The sequence below is a fragment of the Cannabis sativa genome, chromosome 3 (assembly GCF_029168945.1).
Source record: "Cannabis sativa cultivar Pink pepper isolate KNU-18-1 chromosome 3, ASM2916894v1, whole genome shotgun sequence".
NCBI lineage: Eukaryota > Viridiplantae > Streptophyta > Magnoliopsida > Rosales > Cannabaceae > Cannabis > Cannabis sativa.
Genome location: NC_083603.1, coordinates 28,194,449 through 28,204,315, shown reverse-complemented (window position 1 = coordinate 28,204,315; position 9,867 = coordinate 28,194,449). Strand labels below are relative to the sequence as shown.

General features: G+C 34.1%; 1 long non-coding RNA gene across 1 annotated transcript; it reads left to right on the top strand.

Annotated features, from left to right (window-relative positions):
• The first annotated feature begins 237 nt into the window (after positions 1-237).
• Positions 238-7,415, top strand: LOC115708864 (uncharacterized). Its single transcript, XR_004010089.2, has 4 exons — positions 238-1,073; positions 1,153-1,260; positions 2,763-2,873; positions 4,252-7,415. It is a non-coding gene; the product is annotated as an uncharacterized LOC115708864 (long non-coding RNA).
• Positions 7,416-9,867: the final 2,452 nt, after the last annotated feature.

Genomic DNA, 9,867 nt, shown 5'->3' with positions numbered 1-9,867 from the left:
AATAGTAATTAAATTTTAAATGTGGTTATTTAAGTTATTTAATATGAAAAAGTGGGTAGATTAAACTATGCATCATATATTAGTAATTATTTATTTATTTTTTTGAAAATTATATATTAGTAATTATTTATAAGAGTATTAGTGTAAATTTGCCTAATATTTTTTAAGGCTAGTAAAAGGTCTAATTTTTAAAAAATAATAATAATAAATAAAATAAGAAGGAAGCTAGCAGCTAGCTTTAACACACACAAACCCTAAACTCCCAAAAGCAAAACCTAAAATCGATCTATCGTGCGCAGCTGCCTAAATTCCTAAATTCCTAAACCTGAAATCGATCGTGCCGCCTAAATTCCTAAACCCAAAATTGCTCTCAGTCTCTCCCTCTCGTTTAGTCACAAAGTATGGAGCCGAAAATCTAAACCAGAAACCAACATAGATGCTTTGAAAGCCAGAGTAAGAAAGGGTTGGTGGTGTGGCGGTGGGAGGAGTTGCGGTTGGGGGTGTAGCGGTTGGTGGTGGGGCGGTTGGTGGTGAGGTCGTTGGTGGTGATGATGGGGCTTGGGCCATCCATGAGGTGGCCAATAGAGCCAAGATGATGAAAACTCAAAGCCCAGATCGATGAACCCTTTTTCGTTTGAGAAAAGAAAGAAAGAAAACACAGAGGAGAGAGAGATCTAGAGAGAGCTAAGGGGAGTTGTGCTTAGACAGAGAGAGTTAGAGCTTGATTTGTGAGTTGTGAGTGGAAAAGAGAAGAATGAGAATATAAAAAGGGAGGAAGAAAGTGGAGAGCTGAACAAAGACAGCGCTAAATAAAACATCAATTGCCGAAGAACAGTGTTCAGGCTAAACCCAACAAATCCACAACCCAGTTCGGGGTGGCACAAGCAGGTAGACAGTTAACCATTGGAGACCAGTGAGCTAGAATGGAACCAAAGTCCCAAATACAATTCAGGATCAGTATAGAGAATCTGAAGCAAATGCTAATGGCAATGGAGAAAAGGGTCATTCAAAATCTTTATTAAATGGAAACTCAGAATTTTCTAGCCATGCTACACAAGTTTTTCTTGCCCAGAGTAAGTTTAGTTTCTCTATTCTATAGTTTCGTCCTCCGAAATACATGTTTTAATGATCCTTTTATTGATGCTTATGCAGGATGGAAGGAGGCTAGTTAAACACGCAGTGCTCGAGTGGTCACAACAGCAAATAGAGGGCCATGATTGCAGCGGCTATGTTGCGGCTAATTAGTACATTTTTATTAAGGTATATTTTTAGTATCTTGATTGATGAAAAATTTCCAAGGTTCATGGTGATTGTTAATTATTTGTTGAGGCATGTTTTTTTTTAAATATATGATTCAGATTTAAGATATTTATTTTTATCTCTGTTCATGTTTTTAATTTAGAAGATTGTAAATTCATTAGCCAAAGAAAGAACAACTATACGGATTTGAAACAAAGATCATTAATCCATGTCAATTCTATATTTCCTAGTTGGTTTCAATGCATATTGTTTTAGTGAAATAGGATAGAAATTTATTCAAATCTATTTGTATGTACTGACTCCTTGTATCCTTTTTGAAATTCTTTGAAACACCTGAAGGAATTTTTTAATTAACAATCTAATCAATGCAAGATTATAATGTCAATCATGATATATATCAAATATCATTTAGCTCATACCTTAACAACTATGACACTGAATTGCTCTTCAGATTTGTTGAGACTGTTGAGGCAAATTGAGATTCTTTTAAGAGAAAAAAAATTCAGTGAAAATCGTTAACCGTGAACAGAGTAATGAAAAAAAATGATGATAAATATTAATGTATAGTACATACACGTATATATTTTAAATCAAATTCAAATTTTAATTTTTGAAATACTTATTTGTAATTTTGTTATTTTTTAACCCTTGTTTTGTGGGATACTTATCTTTTTGGAAATTTAAATTTAAATTACTCTGTACAGTATGTTGTATATGCGTTTTTATTTTATTTTTTATTTTTGGATAAACTAAATTCAATATTCTTAAAATTTTTGTTAAATTTTATAACTAAAATGTTCTACATTTGTGGTTTAATTATTTTTAGGTATAATTTTTTATTTAAAAATAGATTAATAGATTTTTAAATATATTCTCCACATATATTTTTAATTGGGTTTTTTTCAAAAATACAATTATAGGTATGCTTCTATGTGAAGTTTTTTTACTTGTAGATTGGAAAGAACGACGGCCTAACAAGTAATTTGCTTAATCAAGAGAGCAACTTCATTTTTATTGCTAAATGTATAATTTTGCCTTTAAATGGTTTGATACTGTCATTTCTATTTTAATTTTTTTAAAATCCAACTTGTTTCTATGCATTACATTTTGCTTGTCTTGAGGTAGAATTTTACTTGTTCAGATGTTTATTTAGTCCCAATTTTATTTATTTTGTTTCGAGAGGTCGATGCTATTTTTCTAGAACTCGTTTTATTTTACTTTTCTTGCACATCTCTTGAATTAGTTTTCATTTGTGAAACTTTCTACTGTCATTAAACTGTCTTCTGGTATGTATATTATGCCTCATTGTCCATTGTCTATTCAATAAACTTCTGTCATTTTAGTATATATGTTATATTTCTGTACAATACTCCTGCTTTATATGGTGTATGTCTTAAATGATTAACCCAACCGTAGGACAACTATATTTAGACTTTGTCAGGTTGTACATTGACTTGTAATTGAATTATATATAATAATTTCTTTTCTGTAAAAAAATCAAGAGATCAACTTCCACACTGCCACCAAGTAGCCAGCGAAGAGCAGAGGGTGCCTCAATAATTTTGCAGCAAAGTCACACCCATAACACTAGTTCCTTAAACACCTCACACCAGGTACAAATTTCTAGTACTAAGTTTCTTAAAATACTCAGAAGAATTGCAATTCTGGTTCTTACTACACTTGCCAATTCGAAACCAAACCCATTGTTGATGATATTTTGTGAACACTAGAGCCAGCTGATTATAAGAGACCTTTCTGTGTGTTGAGGGTAAAGAAGAAACAAAATATATAGCCAAGAAGCAGCTGATATTTTCTTTGTGTTTTGCCAGTCCTAAAACAAAACGATAAAGCGACCTAAAGACCAAACTTATGAGTTGAATATTTCATCATTTAGTCAGAAAATCCATGAATGAAAATTTGTAAACAATTGTGCATCCAAAATAACTGTCTACATGCTTGTTTCTGTCTCAGCAACACATGTAACAATGTTCAGATGAATGAAAATTTGTAAACAGTCATGCTTGTGTCTGTCTCTAATAAATCCATATGGTGCAGAAGTAGAACAATTTCCTAGGAAGACTTAAAACATAACAATATGAATAATAGTGATAAAGGAGAAGCTGCACTCACCTGAAAATATCAACCTACCTTAGCAGCAAGCATTTTCGAGATTATCCACTTGCCTCTCTTAATCTCCAGCTCAAGCACCCCTCCAACGAAATATTATAAAAACCCTCAGACCATAATTCTCATTACATAAAATGCTGGATGGATTAATCCTTAGTAAGGCCGCGAGCGATTTCCCCCATGCTAATGCCTATCTGGCCCAGAACCTCCACCATCTCTGTAATTATCCCTGCGCCTGATATTCTTTTTTTATGTCATCGTTGGATAACTTTCATTAATTATGAATTTATCACTGTTTAATATTTTTTTTTTTTGAAAAAAGAGGAGGCCATATGGCTGGTCTCCCCCTATAATATTAAAGCCTCACTGTTTAATATTTTTTTTTTCTGTTATTAATCTAATTAACAAATGAGTTTAATTTTATGTTAGTTTTCATTACATCTCATTCTTTTCCTATTGTAAATGCTGGAACTTTGAGGTTTCCCTATTTAAAAAAAAAAGTGGTGTTTGCTAATGCTCTTAGAAGCACTAGTGCAACACTTGCCATTGAATCTGCAATCGATGGAGACTCTTTAATATTCTAGAACTCTTACTTTGTTAAATGAATTAGATGATCTAGATTGGACATATAGTATGTTATACATTATGCTCTCTTAATTTGGAGATTGTATAAAGCTTCAGTATTTATGTGGTATACACAAGCATAGTTTGCAGATCGTATACGCTGTAGATAATTTGTGCCATAGATAAGTTATGCTTTCCAAAATCAATGTTAACATCCTCCTTGCTAGTTCAGGTGTCTTTTATCAGGCTATTGCCAGTCAGCTATTTTTTGTGACATGTTTTGTGGTTCATCTTATTCAGGTGCTCTTATCTGGTGTAGTAATTTTAGAAGTTCCTATCTGGAAGGATTTACTTGTTTACTTGCTATCTAGAAGTTGCTATCTGGAAGGATTTACTTGCTATTTGGTTTAGGTGTTTACCTTTACAACCGGAAAGCCCTTATTGCAGCCGTATACCCTTGATCTGGTCAATTGGTGTTGTGAGAGTCCACACCAATGGCATCACAAGAGGGCTCAATCTATTATATAGCAAATATAAAATATTTGGAGAAGTAACAGATTGGTCGGATATAAGCCAACATCCAAGATTAATTTAATTTTTATAGATTTGTGTATGTTATATATTTTAAATTAAGTTAGAGATTTTGTATTATCAACAATTTACTAGTTGAATGTATATATATAAGTTATTAATTCTATTAAAGTGAGTTTTGATATTTTAATTATTCTACAAATATATAATTAGAAATTCTGCATTAATGGAATAATTAAAATTAAATATTATATATAAATTTGGTTGGAAAATAAAATATAATTCAATTTAAATTTATTTTGCAACAAAAATTCAGTAGCAAAATTATTATATTTTTATGTACTAAAGTTGTATTTGTTACCAATTTTAAAGTGATTAGCTACCAAAATGTAGTAGCAAAAAAGTTTTAGTAGTCTTTCAAAGTAATTATTTTGCTACTAGATTTGACATTTTTTGCTACAAAAATATTAGTAGCAAATTTGCTACAAATTGTCTTGGTAGCAAAAAAACTTTCAGCAACGGAGTATTAGCTACGAAGTAGCCACCAAAAAAAGTTAGTAGCAAAAAGTTTAATAGCTACCAAATAGGCATTATTTGCTACTAATTTTTTTGTAGCTGAATATCCTTTTTTTTTTTTTTTTGTAGTGGCAGGAGGCAATAGAGGTAAAGCTATTTTCTCCCTAGATAGTTGGGTGGCAGTAGCAAGTATGATGTTAGGTGCTTGGTGGTAAAGAAGGATCCTGACTCTCTTTAGTAGTTTTGGTGCTCCTTCTGGGTGACCTTCCACTATCAGAGACATCATACCCCTTCTGGGACAGGCCTTCCGTGACCTACCTCCTAAAAGCTACCAGCTGTAAGACTTTATCCTTGGTCTCTATCCTTGCCTTTTTATTAGCTTTGCTGTTTGAGGAGCCAGACTATTTTTTATTGATAACGACTGCCCATCGCAATTAGAGTTGTTCCCTCTAGTGTTCTCCAAAGAAACCTTCTGCAAGGGTTCCACGATCAGAATAGGTTCAGTCAGATCAATGATGGAAGTGGACAAGTCTTCCATGCTTGGAGCCTTAGAAGCAGCCCCTGAATTCGAAACCAGAGGTGCTGAAAACTGAGATCCACTTTTGGAAATTTGGCCTTTCTTTCCCTTGTCCTTACCTTCCTTGGCTATCTCCCAAACCTCTTCAGATCTCGATTGGATGTTGCCCAAGAACCTGTTGAGTAGATCCATCTGCAAGATGGCTAGTTGATCTACAAAGAACAAACAAAATATACCTTAGACAAGACTATGTTAAAAGATATGATTTTTGGAACAAATTATCAAACAACACATCAAGAGGATCCAAACTGTTAATTTTAGCATAATTGACTTTACCTCTAGCAAAAAGAGCAATGTCTTGATGACCTAAGTTAGTCTCATGCTGGAAGAAGCTTGATAAGTAAATCTTACTAAGCACATCCACTCTAAAATTATGGTGCACTAGTGGAACAAAGTGATTAGGACTCCTTACGATGTAATCTACCTTATCTATGTATCCACTGCAAGGATATCTACTCTAGTCTAAGTTCAAGAAGTATAGATCAAATCCACCTAGGCTAGTATTATCTAAGTCAGTGAAAGTGGGAGCCCTAATTATATTAAAGGGTGTCTCACCACTACCAGAAGTGCTCGCTCCCAGAGCACCCTCATTTTGCACTACCTACTTGAATTTGATAGTGAGTTCTTTAGCCTCGCTCAGGTTTTCTGGGAATTGTCTCCTCCAATTCGCCAGTCATTGCTCATTGACCTTTACTTCCTTTAAAGCCTCCTCAGTAGTTATGACTTTGATAGCCTCCTTAACTTCTTCTAGAACCCCTTGGAGAGATTCCTAAACATTTTCCTTCACAGAAAGATGTTCTAAGTCTTGGTGTGGAGTGATGAGGCCTAATCTTCGTAGGTTCTCCTTATTCACGAGTCCTTCTACTTGCAACTCTTTGGATGAAAAAGATTTGTAGAGGGCTAACCTCTCTTCAACTCTGGAGTCAAGGGCGACTGGGAAAGACAATTTGACAGATGTAAAAAATGTATCTGAATATAGCACACAGGAGGAGAAACAAAATCCTAAAGTTCAAGGAAGGGAATGACACTTCCTTTTAGTATTGAAATCTAAACTATGGGTGGGAACCCTCTTCAACAGGAAGCCGAATGTGTAGAAGTACTAATCTCTAAAGTCATATGTGTACTTCGTGGAGCTGGTAGGACAAGGAACACTCCTAGAGTAGCATTCTAGCCTGTCGAAACCTACTTTCTCCTTGTGGCCTCTCATGGGTTGAGACTTGATCTTGTAGAAATACAATATTCCAGTGTCAGCACAAGCCTATTATGATGAGCACAGAAAACCTAGCACCCTAACAATAAACGGTAAGCTTGGGGAATGAACTGAAAAGGTGCTTCTCCGACAACAACACAGAAGTTAGGAGCAAATGTGCACCCATTTTGATATGAGTCCATCTATAAGCACTGAAGCCTCCTTTCGCGCACCTTCTAGGCCTTTCCCTATGAACGGAGAGCTTGTTCCAGAACAACCTTAGAACACTTTTGAGCCCTCGTCAAGTCTCGTACTTCCTCAAATTATTATAGATCCTAAACTTATTTATGTGTTGGTCCATCTCCCATGGACGGATCAATTTTGGAGCATTTTCCTACTCCATAATTTCCTCCTCCGAGTCAGCTTCATCTTGATGGATCCATCTAGGAATGATTTCTTTACGAAAGAAGAAAATCCAAGTAGTCAGCCACCCTAACTACCTAACATAGAAAGCGAGTTGGGGGTCCTCCCTCATGAACTACTTGGAGATGTCCCAACTAGATTAACTATCCATAAATGAGAACTCTCAGGATTCATTCGTTCTAGATAAGAAGTTAGGAACGAAAAAGAGAAAAGGCATAACAGAGATTAATGGAGAGCCCAAAACCAGAAAGATTTTGGACATGGGGAATATTTTTCAAGCATGTCTGCTGCAAAATGCTCGATTTCAAGACATTCTAAATTAAAAAAAAAATAAAATGGCTTGTGATGCTTAAACCTATTTACGATGATAATCACACGAATAAAAAACCTTAATCGCATACTAGAGCAGAACATGCAAAACTTATAACAGCAAACTCAGAAAATACAGTTCAAAGATGAATAAACCACATACCTGGTATCGAAAGCGGAGATGTCAGGGTAATCATCGCTGAGTCTGGTTGGGGAAGTTGATTGAACGTTTAACGAAGACGAGATGCTAAAGCAATCAGTGAATCAATTTTTGCAATGAAATCCAGGTTTGCGATTCTCCTACTGTAAAAGTCTTGATCACTGGGGGTTGATGATGTGGTAATTCTTGTGCCCTAATCCTCAACATCAAATGAAGGAAAAAGTCTACGGCGTGTTCTAGGTTGAAGAAGATGATTGGGTTTTGAATTTGGGTTTCAACCTAAAACGATGCAGAGAAGATTATGAGCTTTGAAGGGTAAAATTTGAAAATAGGAGAAAAGTGGTAACTAGAGTTCACAAAAGGTATTTATACCTAGAAAGAACAATCCACGTGAAAGAAGATGGATGGTCCACGATCTAATTTCCAGTAACACAAGTTACATCCAACGGCCATGGAGTTCCACGATCCACGCGTATCTCTATAATTAATGCTCCACAAGATCAAGGCATAAATTAATGATAAAGGTGTCATTTTTTGATTTTTGCACCAAAAAGTGAACAACCATCATAATATAGTCATTTTTGAAAAGTGACCCCTCGATAGTCGCACCCTTCCATCACCACGTGATTACCACGTGGATGTATTACATTCAAATGTAGAAGCCAACTTTTGCAACCGAGTAGCACCTAGAAATTCATGATTTTATCCATCAGCCTCCACATGTCTATATTGAAGCAGTGAAGCAAGCTTCCACCATACGCAACATTCTGAAAGCTTGGGGTAAATGTTATTCGCATTTTCGGCAGTGGACACGTGGAATCTAAGTCAACATCCAAGGCCCATCAATGGGTCCCTCAATGAAGATAAAGTGGGCCAAGCCCATTTAAACAAGTCCTTCTAGGAATGTATCCCAGCTCTGCGACCATAGAGCCTTCCGCCACTGGCGAATCGTTCCCGGAAGCAAGTCTAGTACCATGAGACCGGAGGAGTGAGATAGCGTGTTCCCAGAAGACTCTTCAAGTTTTCTTTTTTATTCCTACACACAAATAAGGAAATAACAGCTGCCAGATCTTGACTAAGCATCGTATCAGATTAAATGGGGAAACTTCCTGTGACGAATATCAAGCAACTAATTTACACTTAATTTCCCACAATCGAAGCACACGGTGTTGACTAAATCAACCCAAATCTGATCTGCCTAGTTAGCAAATCCTCTCCTTCGTGGACTGAACTTCACGAGACAACCCAAGTGTATTATTCATTGTAGACTCCCCAATAGAGAGAAAAAAAAACTAAATATAATTCTCAAACTACTATAAATACCCATCAGATCCTATGGGTTAGGGATTGAATTCTCTTGCAACACTTTCTCAAGCAAACTTGAGAACATATATTCTTTGTATTCCTAAAGGCTTTTCAAGCTAAGAACTACTGAATAACACTGACTCGTGGAGTAAGACTAATTAACGTCCTAACCACGTAAAAAATTATTTGTCTCGTTTTACTCTTTCTTTTTTAATTATTTATTTCTTCAGTTCTTATCGTTTATAATCAGTTTTCAAAAATCTCAGTAAACAATTTAAGATAATATTTAGTTTCTATTTTATGATATATAATGATTATATATAAATTTTTATTGGTATGTTTACATATTTTAATAGTGGTATGTATAATTTTGTTAATATGATATATATATTTTTTTGAGTATTGTTGTAATTTTTTTGTGGTGAATTTTATTACTACGGTATACTAATTTCAATGATACAATATATCAAATAATGTTATATATATTTAATGATCTAATATATTTATTTGTTTTTATTACAATATATTAATATGTAATACTAAAAAAATTATATTACTTAATTTAATCATTATATATTTTTTTTTAAAAAAATTAATATGTAGTAAATGTATTTTTATAATTTTTATTAGCTAATTTATTATATTTGGTCATTTCCTTAATTTTTTTTTAAAAAAAGACATATACTAACTTAATTATTTGCTTAACAAAATATTTTTGGAGTTTTTTCATTTTTACATTTCAAAGCATTTTTTTTTGTATTTTTACAGAAATGCATATAGTAACCTACATAGCAGCCAACAGAGCAACTTAAATCGCAACCAAAACTCACGAAATCTACGTAAAAATTACCGGAACAACTCAAACCATAAATTTGAAAAAAAATTAAAAAATAGTATATAAAATAA